The sequence below is a fragment of the Dipodomys merriami genome, unplaced genomic scaffold, assembly GCF_024711535.1.
Source record: "Dipodomys merriami isolate MVZ:Mamm:240054 unplaced genomic scaffold, mDipMer1.0.p SCAF_11, whole genome shotgun sequence".
Lineage (NCBI taxonomy): Eukaryota > Metazoa > Chordata > Mammalia > Rodentia > Heteromyidae > Dipodomys > Dipodomys merriami.
In genome coordinates, this window is record NW_027202382.1 from 23,568,952 (window position 1) to 23,585,368 (window position 16,417).

Here is a 16,417-nt window from a genome sequence, read left to right on the forward strand (position 1 = left end):
TGCAAGGCAAGCGCTCTACCACTGAGCCACCTTCCCAGCCCCAGCACATTTCTTTTTGAACAGTGTCACCCCCTTCCTCATTTTCTCCCAGTATTTTTTCCCTCCTGACTCCCTTCCCCCTCCCAAGTTGTATAGTTCATTTCAACATATGTCTAGTGAGCATCACGGCTGAATTAGTTCACCCTTTGCCCCACCATTTCTGTGCTTCCCCTCCTCCTTTCCAAATCAGATACCTACAAGACAAAAGGTACAGAAATCAAAAACAGTGACAAAAGGGGAAAAAATAGGGAAAAGAGAACCACAAAAAGTAAAACAAAAAAAACCTCATTTTCATTTCTTGGAGTTCATTTTGATAAGCATCTTTTTATATGACCATATGCACATGGCTATTGAACCCTGTGATCCTCTCCTGAGACCATCCTCCTTTGGACTCACAGTGTGAATGTATAGACTCCTGCTTAATTTGTCATGTCCAAGTGTAATTTTTTATGTTTTAGTATCCATTGGGTTTATGTGTAGTGATAGGCACATTCTAATTATTACAAATGAGGGAAACCATGCAATCTATGTTTCTTTGGGTCTGGCTTACTTCACTTAAGTTTGTCCAAGTCTTTCTATTTCCTTTCAAATGGGGCAATGTCATTCTTTCTGATGGTAGCATAGAATATTTAATGCCTGCATGTGGATGGATATATATATATGTAAATATGTAAATATATATGTATGTAAACTATGGGAATTATAGCACATGCCATTTTTTCTTTTTTTCTTATTTATTTATTTATCTTATTGTGAAAATACTAGTTATTGTAAATAAGGAAAACCATGGGACCTATGTTTCTTTGGGCCTGGCTTACTTTACTTAATATAATTTTTTCCAAGTCTTTCCATTTCCTAACAAATGAGGCAATGCCATTCTTTCTGATGGAATCATAGAATTCCATTGTGTATATATACCACATTTTGTTGATCCATCCATCTACTGAGGGGCATCTGGGTTGGTTCCATATCTTAGCTATGGTAAATATGCTGCAATAAACATAGTTAAATTTATATATAAACATAGTTAAATTTAACATAGTTAAATTCCAACATACCCCACCACCTGCTTTCTCCAAGCTGGAGGACCAAGAAAGCCAGTGGTGTGATTCAGTGGTCTGAAAGCCAGTGGTCTGAATTTGAATGCCCAATAATCAGGAGTTCTGATGTCAAAGAACTGGAGAAGATGGCCATCCCGTTCTCGAGAAACCTGCCTGGTAAGCAATTTCCCTCCAGTCCCTAGTATTACACATAGATAACTCTATTGGTGGTATGCTTTATTAGATAAAAATGTGAAGTGGTAAACACCAGATCATACCATCAGATGCAGTGGAGTATCTAGCTCAACTATATACAATCATTGTATACTTGGGCATATTTAGACTGAAATTATTCTCATAAGCAAAACAATGATGATTCCACCAGTCAGTAAAATCACATAGTATGTAAGAAGGGCTTCTACTATTTAATATACTCTCCAGACCTTGTTGCTTCAGTTATTTTTGAAATAGGGTTTCCCTTTTTGCCTATGTCTCCATCTTCCTATTTATGCTTCCCAGTGTAGCTGGGATGAGGGGTGTACACCACCACAATCAGCCTTTTGTTTTGAGATGGAGGAGGGGGTGTCTCACAACCCTTTTTTAAAGTTGTTGTTTTGGAATAGCCTCCATCAATGATTCTTCTGATCTTAGCCTCCTGAGTAACTAGGATTATGGGTGTGAGCCACAAATACTTGGCTCTCCTATTTGTTTTATAGGTAAAACATTCTGAAATTATTTTACATATCTCCAAAGTTCTGTTCACATTTTTTCAATATTTTCTTTTTTAATCTCTTATTTAAATTGAATGCCTTTTCTGTATGTGTCTTCAAATTTATATTTCCTTTTATCCTCATTTCATTATTTGACCAGTCATATATATATATATATATATATATATATATATATATATATATATATATATTTTGGTTGGTCGTGAGGCTTGAACTCTGGGCTTAGGCACTGTCCTTGCACTCTTCAGCTCTACTGCTTGAGCCCCAGGGCCACTTCCGGTTTTCTAGTGGTTAGTTGGAGATAAGAGTCTCACAGACTTTCCTGCGCAGACTGGCTTTGAACCGTGATCCTCTGATCTCAGCCTCCTGAGTAGCTAGGATTACAGGCATGAGCCACCGGCGCCCACCTCAATCTTTTATTTTTTAACTTCATATTTATTACTCTTAAGAACTAAAATTTTATTTTGTCATTTCTAAAGTATTTCATCTTCTCTCTACTGACATTATCTTTCATTCTTGGGGGTGTGTTTTTATTGAGCTGAATATACTTATAATTGCTGTTTAAAAATTCTACTTGGACAATTTCAATTTATGGCCACCTTGAAGTTGGCATCTGGTGTTCACATTTTTTGTGAACAAGTTGTAATTTGGTTCTCCATATGTTTACCAATTTTATATTACATATTATTAGATACTGTGAATGCAATGTTGTAAATTCTGGCTTTTGTTCTATTGGTATATAAGTATTGATGTTTCAACAGACAACTCATTTAGTTTGGTTCACATTGAAAACTATGAAGCTTTTGGTGAGTATAATTTCACAACTGAGTTTAGATCTGTAAACGACTGTCCATTTGGCCTTCTCATGCACAGTTCAGAGGTCAGCTAGAGTCTCGTACTGAGTTTAAGCACTTCCACATCTCCAAGTTTCTCTGAGATTTTCTCCCATTGCATAAAACGTGGCAAACTTTTTCTTGGAATTTTCTCCATGCCTCTTGGTTGGAATTTGGTTACTTTTAGGCATACTTGCAGCAACTGGGATTCATGCTAAGATGGTTTCTTTCATTTCTCTTTTCTCTGTCCTTCCTCCTCCCCCTTTTCTGCTTTCCATCCTCCCTCTCTCCCCTCCTTCCTGTCTTCCCTTCCCTCCTCCCTCCTTCTCTTTCTTTTCTCCCTTCTTTCCTTTGTCCTTCACTACTTCTCCTCCCTTTGCCCTCTCCTTCCCTACTCTTCTTCCTCCTCCTTTCCCCTGCCTCTTTTTGTGTGCCATAAGGGGGCTTGAACTTGGGACCTTGAACTCTCACTTGGCTTTCTTGCTCACTGCTGGCATGCGACACTTCTAGCCCTGCGTTTTGCTTGTTATTTTCTTGGAGATGGAGTCTCACAGACTTTTCTTCCAGAGCTAGCTTTGAACCACAATCCTCTTGATCTCAGCATTATTTCTTGCTATATCTTTGGTTGCCTTAAAAATATGCCTTTAAAATCAGTTTCTAGAAATCTCAAATGTTTATATTTTCCACTGTCATCAATTCCCATTTTCTTTGATCTAACTTGATTAGGTTTCTGTTTCTTGGAAAGCCAGAAAATAAGCCATTCATTATGGAGTCTAGGACTATTCTGGCAACATACCATATTTACAAAGACAGAGGTTTGAGAAACAGGCATATGACTATATTTCAAATATATGACTTACACAAGTAGTTATGTCATATACTACTGTATAACAAATCACTTGAATATTTAGTAACAATACCAGAAACATTTCTTGTCTCATGTAGATGTTAAGAGTTAGGAAATATGGTGGCTACTTCCATGTAGATTTCCATCTTAGGATCTCTTGTGGCAATCAAGTTGTCAGACAAATTTACAGTGCTAGAGACTAAGGTTGGAAAATCTGTTTTTAAGATCATAGTAGTTAGGATACCATGGCTGGAGTTTTCATGTCCCTGCTACATGGGCTTCTTGAATAGGGCTGAAACTTCCAACTTCCACTAGAAAGAAAGTAGAGAGAGTGAAAGCAAGAACAAGAGATCAAGAGAGTGAGAAACCTTAATAATTAATTCACATATACCCAGTTTCTGTTTTTAAAATATATTTTTTATTGTAAAGATACTGTACAGAGGGGTTACAGTTACATGAGCAAGGTAATGAGTCCATTTCCTGTCGAGCAATGTTACCCCCTCCTTTGTTTTTCCCCTACTATCCCTTTCCTCCCTACCTCCCCAACTCCTCCCTCCCCCCCCAAAGTTGTAAAGTTCGTTTTCAACATAGTGTCTTGAACATCTCATTGTTATAGTGGGTCATCCTGTATCCTTATTTCAGAATTTTGTTATTTCCCTTCCCCTCCCCAAATTAGAAAAATGTATATACAAGATGCAGGACACTGGAATCAAATACAGTGACAACAGGGGCTGTACCATTGGGGAAGAGATACAAAGAAACAAAAAAAATCACATAGTACATTATAAGTACATTAAAAAGAACAACAAGAAAGAAAATCTCTTGTGTCCCTATCTTGGGGTTCATTTCACTTAGCATCAGGTTATATGGTCATCTGTACATAGCTTTTGACCTTTTCTGCTTGTCCTAGACATATACTAGTTATTGCAGATAAGGGAAACCATGGGACCTATGTTTCTTCACTTAATATAATATGTTACTTCACTTAATATAATTCTAAGTTTTTCCATTTCCTAGCAAATGGGGTGGTGTTATTCTTTCTGATGGAGGCATAAATTCCATTGTATACATACTACATTTTCTTGATCCATTCATCTACTGAGGGGCATCTGGGTTGGTTCCATACAACGGACAAGGGTCTCATATCTAAAATATACTTAGAACTCAAAAAGTTAAATCCCCCCAGCAACAAATCTTTTTTTTTTTTTTTTTTTTTTGCTGGTTGTGGGGCCTGAACTCTGGGCCCTGGGTGCTGTCCCTTAGCTCTTCAGCTTAAGACTAGCACTCTACCACTTGAGCCACAGTGCCACTTCCAGCTTTTTCTGCTTATGTGGTGCTGAGGAATAGAACCCAGGGCCTCATGGATGCAACTGAGCCACCTTCCTAGCCCCTTAGCAACAAATCTTCAAAGAAATAACTTCCCGATTAATAAGTAGGCTAAAGAGTTAAGGAGAAACTTCTCTGAAGAGTAAATAAGAATGGCCAATAGACACATGAAGAAATACTCAACTTCTCTAGCCATAAAAGAAATGCAAATCAAAACAACATTGAGATTCTACCTCGCCCAATAAATCTAATAACAATAAATCTAATAACAACAGATGCTGGAGGGGATGTGGGCAGAAGGGAACCCTACTGCATTGTTGGTGGGAGTGTAAACTTGTTCAACCACTTTGGAAAGAAGTATGGAGGTTCCTCAAAAGACTCACATAGAGCTCCCCTATGACCCAGCAATCCCACTTTTGGGCATTTACCCAAATGATCACAAACAAGGCCATACTAAAGCTACCAGGACAACTATGTTTATCGCAGCATTATTCACCAATTTCTGTCTTTAAACATTTTTCTTAAGTAGTTGTACACAGAAGGTTCAATTCAACATGTCAGTTCATGAGTACAATGTATCTTGATGGATGACATAATCGGTCTCCCCTATCTCTCCCAACCCCACTCATCCCCTCATTTTCCCTTGTTCTATTTTCACATATATACAATGAATATTATGATTGCATTTGCCTATCTTTTTTCTCTCTGTTTGTCTGCCCCTGTCCCCTGATCTCAACCTCTAGTCCCCATTTTTTGTTGTTGTTGTTTTTTTTGGGTCCGGTCATGGGGCCTGAACTCTGGGCCTGGGCACTGTCCCTCAGCTCTTCAGCTCAAGGCTAGCGATCTACCACTTGAGCCACAGTGCCACTTCTGGCTTTTTTCTTTTTGCTTATGTGGTGCTGAGGAATCGAACCCAGGGCCTCAGGCATGCAAGGCAAGCACTCTACCACTGAGCCACCTTCCGTGCCCCTTACTTAGATTTTTAAAAAAATACTTTTATTTTTATTATTATCAAGGTGATGTGCATAGGGGTTACAGTTACATAAGGAAAGTAACAAGTACATTTATTGTTGAACTTGTTACTCCCTCCCTCATTTTCCCTCCCTCCCAACTCTCCCCCCCTCCCCCGCCAAACTGTACAGATCATTTCCAACATATTGTCTTATGAGTATCGCTGTTGCATTGGTTCCTTCCTTGTACTTTGTCTCACCATTTTCTTGTTCCCCTTCCCTTTCCTAATTCAGATAATCGTATATACAATACCTACGGTATCAAAATCAAATACAGTAATAAGGGATAAACCATAGGGGAGAACTCACACAAGAAACAAGAAATCACATACTGCATTAAAAACAACAGCAAAGAAAAACCTCTTGTGTCCATGTCTGGAGTTCATTTTGCTTAGCATCATCTTACATGGTCATATGTATGTAGTTACTGAGCTATTCTGCTCATCTGCTAAGATTATCCTAGCTGTATACTAATTATTGCAAATAAGGGAAACCATAGGACCTATGTTTCTTTGGGTCTGGCTTATTTCACTTAGTATGATTTTTTCCAACCTAAATAACTTTGTACTCAAAAATAATTTTGTAGATATGAAAGAACGCTCAGCATCGTCTTTGACTTAATGATATCCTAATGTCTACTTTGGACTTTTTGGAAGAGGCCAGAAGACACAAGGTTGAGGGGAACGGCCAGACTGATTTTGGTCCTTCTTTCATTTCCCTTCTCCTTGAATGATCGCCTCTATTCTCCAGGAGTCAGGCTCGTATCCTGGCCTTTTCTAAACTATCAAACCCATTTCCTCCCAACTCATCCTTATTCCTTGGGGGGAAGAATTGTAATCTTTAGGTCAGGTACTGTGAGGTTATGCTGCTTATCTGCATCAGTGTGATGTTGCTTCTGTTTCTCCTCTGGAGTCTTCTATTTTCAAGCTCTTTGCTCTTTTTGCATCCATATTCTTTGTATCATAGGCTTAGTATGGAAGCTAACATTTTGGATGTAGCCGTGAACCTCAGAGTGTATCTATATTCCATGAGGATTTCAGACTGGAAGATTGCTGAACATGTAGAAATATGCTTGCTTTTAACCTCCTGTACCTTATCAGCAGCAGCAGTAGTAGCAGTGGCGGCGGCAGCAGCAACAGCAGCAAAATTGTCTCCATAAGGGAACCTGGAAAACCCTTTGACTCTATCAGTGCCATTGCCCTGTTGAATGTGGAATAGTTCCTGAGAAGAGAAGGTATCTTCTGGTGTTTTGAATGTTTTATATGGCTCTAGACTGTCTTTGGCTGGAGTATAGGATAAAGAATCCACACTGGTGACAATGCTACTGAAAGGAAAAATGATGTTAGTATTGTCTTTCATTTGCTTTATATAACTGTGTCTATGAAGCTTGTTGGTTTTTCTTTCCCTGGTAAAGAAATTCAGAACCATTGCTTTGCAGTCAAGGTATATTTGAGATTCCACTTCCATTTGGGATTCAGGTCTAGCTATCTACCTGACACCAGAACACCAATATTTTCACGCTCAAGAATTAGGAAATGAGGATGCCTTGATTTGTCCCATCCATGTATGTACTTTGATATCCAAAAGTCTTACTCTGCTGTAAGGACATAGTGATATATCTAAGTGCCGATAAAGAGCCAAGAACACATAGGAGCTGAGCTTTCTGGTCTCTCCAAAGATTTGAAATCTTTGATGCTAATTGCTCTGAAGGGATGTAGACTACAGTGGGTACAAAATTACATTGTTAGCTTTCTGAACTCAGCTATATCAGCATGGTCCTTTCTGTATCCTTCATGTAAGGAGGACATCCCAAGCCCATAATCTACCTATCTGATAGTCAAAATCAAGGCCTAATACCTCTGGGAGACAAAGAAGTGCCCATTCCTAAAGCTCCCCAAGCCTTTTATTTGGATGGTGCTGTTTGCTTCTTTGGGTCAGTAGCAGTAATCATTAATGCACTTGCGGTAGCCATTCTGCCTGGGTTTTCATCCTTAGGCTGGCACTTACTAGCAATTGTTATGTTGCTAAGGCATAAGTGCTACATATGTTTATTCATATGCCTTTCTCTCTATTTCACTTTTTCTTATCTGCACAGTGAGGATAATTATACCCATCTTATAATGTTGCCATATAGCGTGAGGCAGTATATAAGAATTAACTGCTGTGGCTTCTCCTCTCCCTACTCTTTTCTTGTCCTTTTTTCTTCCTTTTAGGGCTTCGGGATCCTGGCTTTTACTACTGTCCCTGAAGTGATTGAAAGGTGTAGCATCACAGGGAAGAACAGAAAGTGGGTTGGAGAAGTGATATGTCAGGCCAATGGTAACTTATCTTCCCAGAAAAATAATTTACTAAGTCCTTAAATACATATTAGACAATGTATAGTCTTCGGATCCTTATTGTAACCCTGGGAAGTATGTCATCAGTCTAAAGTTGTTCAAGGTCTCTCAGTTAGTAAGGACAATGTTGAGACTCACATGACTATTTGCTACTAGCATGTTTGTGATTCCTTAGCTCCCTCCACTAAGTTCTCTCTCTTTTTTTTTTTTTTTTTGGGTCCAGTCGTGGGGCCTGAACTCTGGGCCTGGGCGCTGTCCCTCAGCTCTTCAGCTCAAGGCTAGCACTCTACCACTTGAACCACAGTCCGTGTCCGGCTTTTTTCTTTATGTGGTGCTGAGGAATCGAACCCAGGGTCTCAGGCATGCAAGGCAAGTGCTCTACCACTGAGCCACCTTCCCAGCTTCCACTAAGTTCTCAACCCTAGCACTGCAGAAAAGAGATGGGAGAAGCTGTATGGCTTTAGATGTGTCAGGATCTCTCCTTGTAAACAGTAAAGCAAAAGACTAAGTGGTGTGTGGCTGTTTGAGTGCTGATCTTCTAGGTTAGTAAGTGTGGATACCATCAGAACTGTGACCAATGAATTGGTGGCATTTCACTTCTTTCAAACTTAAATCTTGGCTGGGTGGCTCATGACTGTCACCCCAGCTATTCAGGACACTGAGATCAAAAGATCATTGTTCAAAGCCAACTAAATCAGAAAAAAGAAAAAGAAAACCTCTTATCTCCAATTAACCAGCAAAAATGTGGAAGTGGGGATATGGCTCACGTGGTAGAGCGCCATCCTTATGCAAAAAAAAGCCAACTAAGAATGCAAGGCCCTGAGTTCAAGCCCCAGTACCAGCACAAAAACAAAAAAGAATCTTAATCTTGGCCTGAGTATATTTGAGACTAACTACAAGAAGTAGATGTAATAAAACAGACAGGAGTGTGTTTGAGTACTAATGTACTTTGACCAAATATATGCAATATTTCCACCTCCACTGATTTCTTTTTTAAAAAATGTATATTATTACTTTACTTCATTTTCTTATGTTCTTTCATATCTATATCTATCTCTCTCTCTATATATAAACATGCATAGTACTTATACATTAGCAAGAATATGCTTCCAGGTAAACATCTGGTATTGATGAAAACATCTACAAAATTTTAAAGGTCATTTAATGCTCTTAAAAACCAAATTCTTTGTAAAAGTGCTTTTTTTCCCCTCCTAGTAAAAAACATAGGCCATTTATAGGCTCAACCTTGTATATCTATTGAAAGGTATAAAGTGTGGAAATGATTTTTCTCTAACAAACAGAGATGTTGTCAGCTTCCCATTACTTTATTTTTGTTTTATTTTGTTTCCCCTCAAGGTTTTCCCTTGGAATTCTGGGTAATATGCATATTGATTAGGGCATATTGATTGAGGGTTACAGCCCTCCAACAAAATGAATGAATAAGATATGGAGTTTCTTTTTTATTATACAAATTTGGGGGAAGATGATGAATTAGGAGGAAGACGCTTTAATGCAAAGTAAAAAAAAATTAAATTAGCTAGCAGAAATTTTATAATTTCTGATGCCGAACATTTCTGTCTCTGTCTCACCAAGAAACAGAAGTGTTATTCATGTTGATGTGCTAAAGAGCCTCCTCCCAGACAAGGATCTGATTATGAGTTTGGGGACTCTGCTGATTGTAAGGGAAGGCTCCTGAATGGGCTCCTTGTCACCCCTCCAGTTTTCCCACCCGGCACACTTTTCAGAAGGCTGAGTTCTTGGCAGTGATGTTCCTTCTCTGCAATTCCTTATTTTGCCTATTTCCTCACGAGTTCATTCTGAACTCCAGACACCCTGGCTTTCCCTTTTTGCTTCAGACTGCTTTTACCTAATTACTAACCCAGTGGGAAGAATTAACTTTTAACTCCCACATTGTTTTTTGTCTTTTGAGATTTCTTAGCATAACTGAGCGCCATGAAATTTGGGATTTCTGATCCTAAAGTGTAGGTGTAGAAAAGGAGACTTGAGGGGTGTCGTGTAACATAAGGAGAGCATGTGGATGGGAGTAAATATCTGTGAGGGAACATTCCTTAATGAAGCTGAACATGTATTTATAGTAAAAATTACAGTTATTATTCTTGCTATGGATCACCCATGACTGGCTTGTGTATAATGTGCAAGCTTTTGGACATATTTTTCCTTTTGAAGTCCTATGAACAAGATAATTTAAATTTGGGACAATCAACCAATGAAGAGAGTCGCGTTTTCTTGTTCTTTATGTTACCAAGTCAACAAATTGAGACAAAAAGCTTGAATGTACATATGTGAAATAATAAATTTCTAATCAGGATAGTCAACAAAAAGATGGTAATACAGTTTATTGAACCAGAGGAATTATGTGAGAGACAGAAAAATAAACAAAATTAAATGCTATTTGTTATGATCTTGTCACAATAGTTAATATGTTGATTACTTGAAACAAAAAAATCTAATCTGGCACTTATTTTTTGTAAATAAAGTTTTATTGGCACACAGTTACTTCTATTTGTTCAAGAATTACCTACGGTTACATTCACAGCACAGTGTCAGGGTTGCCACAGAGACTGTCTGGTCCCCAATGCCTAAACCAGGTACCTGGTCCCGTAGAGAAAAAAATATCAACTCATTGAAATTGCAAAATATTTGTAGATGATTAATTATTTCTTTTGTAGGTAAAGACTCTAGAGAATAGTTAGGTTAAATAACTCACCCAACGTTGCTGTAAGTGGCCAACTACTGATTTGAACTCAGGCATTCCAATACCCAAACCTCCATTGCTACTCCTAAATGCTCTACCATAAGAGGGCTGGCCCTCTTACTCTATAGGACAAGATTTAGCTCTCTTGTAAATGGAAAACAACTCAAACTCACCAGGTCTGCTGTGTACCTGGTTCAGATTTTGTCTGGACAGAGAAACTAGAGGGTAAAAATGAGGAAGTGGCTGAAGGAAGGTCTTCCATGAAGGGATCTTCTTAGGACTGAAGGTTTATGTTGAAATCCTAACTCCTAAGAAGATGGTATTTGGTAATAGGAATTGTGGGAGCTAATTATAAAATGAAGGGAGCTCTAATTAAGTGTGGGACCGTCTCCACCATGTGGGAAGACTTGCCAGGTTTTCACTATGTGGACCATGAAGACTATAACCTGGGATCCAAAAGTAGAGCAATTCCCTGATTTTGGAGTAATGTAGACAATTACAAAAAAAATCTTGCTTCTTTTTGTTTGTGCAAATTTGAATGTTAGATTTTCTGTTGCTTTCCACAAATAGATTTCTAGTTAATAGAGACAGTAATATGATGTAGTACAAAGAAGAGGGAAGTAGAGTACAAAAACTTGGGCTTTTTAAGGTGATGTTAGGAAAATGAACCCTAAGATATGTATTTAAATGTTTTTTTCTTTCATGCATTTGTTTCTAATGCATTTATAAGATTATTTCTTTGTTGCTTTGTATAACCCCTGCTTTCACTGTATTTGATATCGGTATAATTTGTGGAGGGGAAGGGGAAAAACAAGTCGGTTAAAAAAGGATACAGGTGGACCCATTACAGCAATGAGAAGTACAAGTTGTCATGTTGAAAACGAACTTTACAACTTTGGTGGGGTGGGGAGGGCTTGGATAGGGGAACTAGGGGAGGCTGGGAAGGGATGGGAAGGGGAAACAAAGGAGGAGGCTGAAATGCTTGATAACAAATGTACTCATTACCTTGCCCATGTAATTATAACCCCTCTGTACAGTATGTTCACAATAAAAAAAATTGGGCTTTTAAGACCTGGCTTTCCAAATAACTGGTTTTATATTCCCATATAGCCCTGATTTGTGGTTCTTGTTTTCCCAAATGAGGAAAGGGCTCAGCCTGGCTGAGTACGATGGTGCATAGGAAGGCATATCATCTATATGCTCCAAGTTGTGTTTGAAGTTGTAGAAAGAGAACATCAATCTATAGGACGGTCATCTTGCAGATCAATGTCAGCTCAACTTGGTTTACTGAGGTACAGCAGGACCTAGAACTCTCATTCTTGCTTCCATCACAGTTGCACAACAATGGAAGGATTGCATCTATGCACTGGTTGATGAGTAGACATCTCACTTCATTGATAGACATCTAAGTTAACCCCAAGGAGAAGGGTTTCTTCCGTTAGTCTTCCTTGGCTTTTTCTGCTTAGGGTCAGGAATGGGGGACACAGAATAGAAAGATGACTAAGGAAAATATCATGCTGCCTCCGGTGTGGCAATCATGTGGATAGATGAGCAGACAATAGGGATGCTGAGAAGGTACATTTCCACCTGCACTAGACCTGCTTGAGTCCACATTTAATTCCTTGAAGAAAGCTTAATTAGTCAGCACAGTGTGTTATTAGCCTAGGAAGCAGAGAAGGAGGCTTTCCGTCCAGGTACCTTGTCTCTGTGCAAAGATGGGTCAGTAACTAAGTCATTTAAGCATCCAAGGTCTCAGGTTTTCTCCTCTGTCTACTAGGTACCTGCTACCTGCGTTGGTAGTTTCATATTGCTGATCTGATATGGAGCAAGATGGCAGGATGTCAATGAAAATGCTTTGTATTTGCCGACAGCTTAAGTCAGATCTTCTATTTGCAAAAATTCAGAAGCTTCCCATAGTTTCAGGCTTAGTTCTTATTCACTGGAATACTTGGTGAAGGGAATTCTTTCTTGATTATTTATACTTGCCAGTGATATATCTTTCAGGGCCTGGGAACTTTTAAGCTGCTGAAGATATTTAGTGTATGCATGAAGACACTAAAGTCATCATCATCATCATCATCATCATCATCATCATTATCATGACTACCTTCATTGTCATCACTGTCCAGTCATCATTAGTGTTTATCAAACAGCAAAAGCATCACAGGTACTGGGACTCATGCTTTACAGACATTCTTTAATCGAACCCTTACACCTCCCTGTGACTTCTTCTTCTTTTTTGTTTTTGTTTTTGCATATGAGAAAATCAACACTCAAAGTGACCGAGTTTCCTAAGGTCACCAAGTCTGAGAGCTGAGCTGACTGCAGTGTATTGCCTCTGTGAGGGGAGGTATGGAATTAGACCTGGAAGTTTTGACCTCATTCCCTTGCTTCAGCAATTCAACACAAAGGCTCTGGTCCAACCCTTTCCCTTTTGTGTCTCCGCAAGTCATATTTCATCCCTTTCCCCTCTGATCCCACCCTCATTGCCAGATTCTGGAACTGTCTGTGTGTTCCTGGTCTATAGTTCAGCTTCTCTCCCCAGGCATTTGAGAAAGGCATTCTCCACAAAAAGAGAAAACACATTTTATTAAAGCAAACATGCAGTCCTCAGCACTTTTACTTATCTTATTTATACACTGCAGTGCAGCTTTCTATGACCTAGTGATTATCATTTCCCAGAGCTATCATCATTTTAAAGCTACCTGTTCATCCTGCTTCAGCAGATGGTACTATGCTAGGTGTATTGTAAGAGCTTTAAAGAAAGGAAAACAAACAAACAAAGGAAATGTGCAGTTGGGTCAGGGAGAGGAAGAACTCACTTGCACTGTCCCAGCTGGGGCTGGTAGGTAGCAAGTGACTCTTGAGGTCTCTAACCAGTGAAGGGATTTATTTGGGTATTTCCCCCCAACCCCTCACCCCATCTATTGGTGGTATGGAATAACTAGTGTACATACCAGTTGGTATATCTTGTCTTTCCAATTAAATCCCTTTGTGAAATTAGCCATTTGGAGAAGACACTATGTAGAGTGCCGTCCTGGGTTGGAGCCCTGTCTGTTTCACAAATAGTTCCATGTTCATGGCCCCATTTTTTTTCTCTCTAGATGAATAGATTAAATCTCTGAGTCTTCTACCCAGAATGTATAAATATACTTTATGGGTAGCTTATTTTAAGTGCATACAAGCCAGGCTTACTCCACAGGGATGGCATTTGCGAAGAGGTCCCTATAGGGTGTCAAATTAGGTAGGTGGGCTGCTCAGGCTGAATGGGAACCAAGCCACTTTGCTTCCTTTCTCTGTCTCCAGTCTGTGTTTTAGTTCTCTGAAATTCTTAACATGCTAGAGTTGTGTTTCTCAGCTGTTTCTTTTCCTGTTATCTTTTTCCCATGCCTTTTTTTTTTTTTGGCTAGTCCTGGTGCTTAAACTCAGGGCCTTGACACTGTCTCTGAGCCTCTTTGTGCTCAAGGCTAGCGCTCTACCACTTGAGCCACAGCGCCACTTCTGGCCTTCTTTGGGTAGTTTATTGGAGATAAGAGTCTCACAGACTTTTCTGATTTTCAACTGCAATCCTCAGATTTCAGTCTCCTGAGTAGCTAGGATTATAGGATTACCAGTGCCTGGCTCTCACCAGGTCTTTTAAAACATTTTTTGAATCCCTCCAACTCAAAATAAAAATTTAATACTACAGAAATACTGGGTACCTAATTATGTATCTTGATCTTTGGGAAAGGGGATCTAAGCACTATAATTTCAATTATTTTATTTTTTACCTTGAAAAACCAAATTTCTGGGCCAACTGTGTTGGTTCATGTTTGTAATCCAGGCTATTCCTGAAACAGAGAAGGTAGGATTATGGTTCAAGGCTGGCCCTAGGCAAAAGCATGAGATCCTATTTGAAAAGGAAACTAAAGCAAAAAGGTCTAGTGGGAGTGGCTCAAGTGATAGAACCCTGCCTAGTGAGCTTGAAGTTCTCAGTGTACACTACATTAGAGCAGTGTTCTAAAAACTTGTGTTTGCAAGCCTGTGAAAATCCAGTGCAAAATGCAATCAATACATGAAGGTGACAAAAAGCGTGGTTTAGCCAATGAGAAAGCAAGTGATAATCCTGATCATCTATATAGGGTTATTATTATGAACTTCTTTTATAGTTGTAGTTTTAAAATTAGAATATGTTAGAATGCATTTTGAGGAAAAAAATTCAAACCACACACTGGAAGAACCTGAACCCCCTGGAACACAGTGTTGAAAACCATTGTTCAATCTTCTGTGTCATGGTTCTTGGATATCAGATGAAATAGGTTTGGGTTTATTCTCAATTCTACCAACATAATATCATGGGCAGATTTAGAAGTTTCAGGTTATCATCTGTGGAATGGGCCTTTGCATGGCTATGTACCTCACAAGATGAAGACGAGAGGAGATAATCAATACACAAGATGCTCAATAAAACTTGACTACATACCACTTCACTTTATATCTTTACCTTTTCTTCCATTGATCTTAGCAATTTGTGCTGGAACACAGGGAAAAAATATCTACTGAGAAACTTGTGGTCAAAGAAAACAAAGAAATAGTTCAGTATCCTGTTGTCTTAATTTTTCTATTTTCCTTTTCCAGGACTTTGAACAGGCAAGGGTTCTATTGACATGATGCTACAATGACATGAATTTTGACTTTTTTTGTTTGTTTGTTGGTTGTGGGGCTTGAACTCTGTGCCCGTGCCTCAGCTCTTCAGCTCAAGGCAAGCGTTCTACCACTTGAGCCACAGCCCCACTTCCCTGACTTTTTATTTTAAAGTGAAACAGGTTATCTTCATATCCTGAGTAATGTAAATTTTTCCTTATAAAAAATCACTTATTAAGTGGCAAATATCCAGCGCTCCAGGTGGAATACTAAATATTATTTTAGAATAAAATAGTGTATTTTACTTTGCTTGGCCAATATGTATCAGTTTTTCTTTGGATATAGGAGTAGTCTATGAGTTTATGGATTTGGCGCCATCTTGAATGTAACTATGATCACCAAGTAGTAATGACCAAGTCCTTTTCAAACTTTGAGCTGTTGCATATGGAGATGGCAAAATAACTAAGAACATTTCCAGATACAGATGCTGCAAGGACAATTCAGAAAGACGAGCTTTGGGTTTGTGTTATCTGAATTGTTTCTGGTGGTTTGCTGTGCTCCTAACCAGGAAGGGCAGTCTGGGCTCCTGTAAAGTGTATTTTATTCTTCATCCATTGGAATGGAAAGCAGGAGTGGCTATCTCAAAATGCCTTGCCCCAGTCCCTTACTATAATTTGCTTTCAAGAGGAAGAAAAAATATGGCAAATGAGATAGAAAACAACAAGTATTGAATAGTTCATTGGGTTAATTTTAAAACTTCAGCCAGGGCAGGGGGGAAATATGCATTTTTATTTTGTATCTCTGTATGTTGACACCAATAGTTGATAAAACTGAAGTTCTACCTCATATATTCCCATTTGGACATTCGGTTCTGAGAACCTTCCATGAGCAGCCTTATCACTCTGAAGTCACAATC

General features: G+C 38.9%; 1 long non-coding RNA gene across 2 annotated transcripts in view; it reads left to right on the forward strand.

Annotated features, from left to right (window-relative positions):
* Positions 1-16,417, forward strand: part of LOC138816264 (uncharacterized) — a 353,466-nt gene that overhangs the window by 60,158 nt on the left and 276,891 nt on the right. The gene's annotated exons all lie outside the window — the stretch shown is intronic.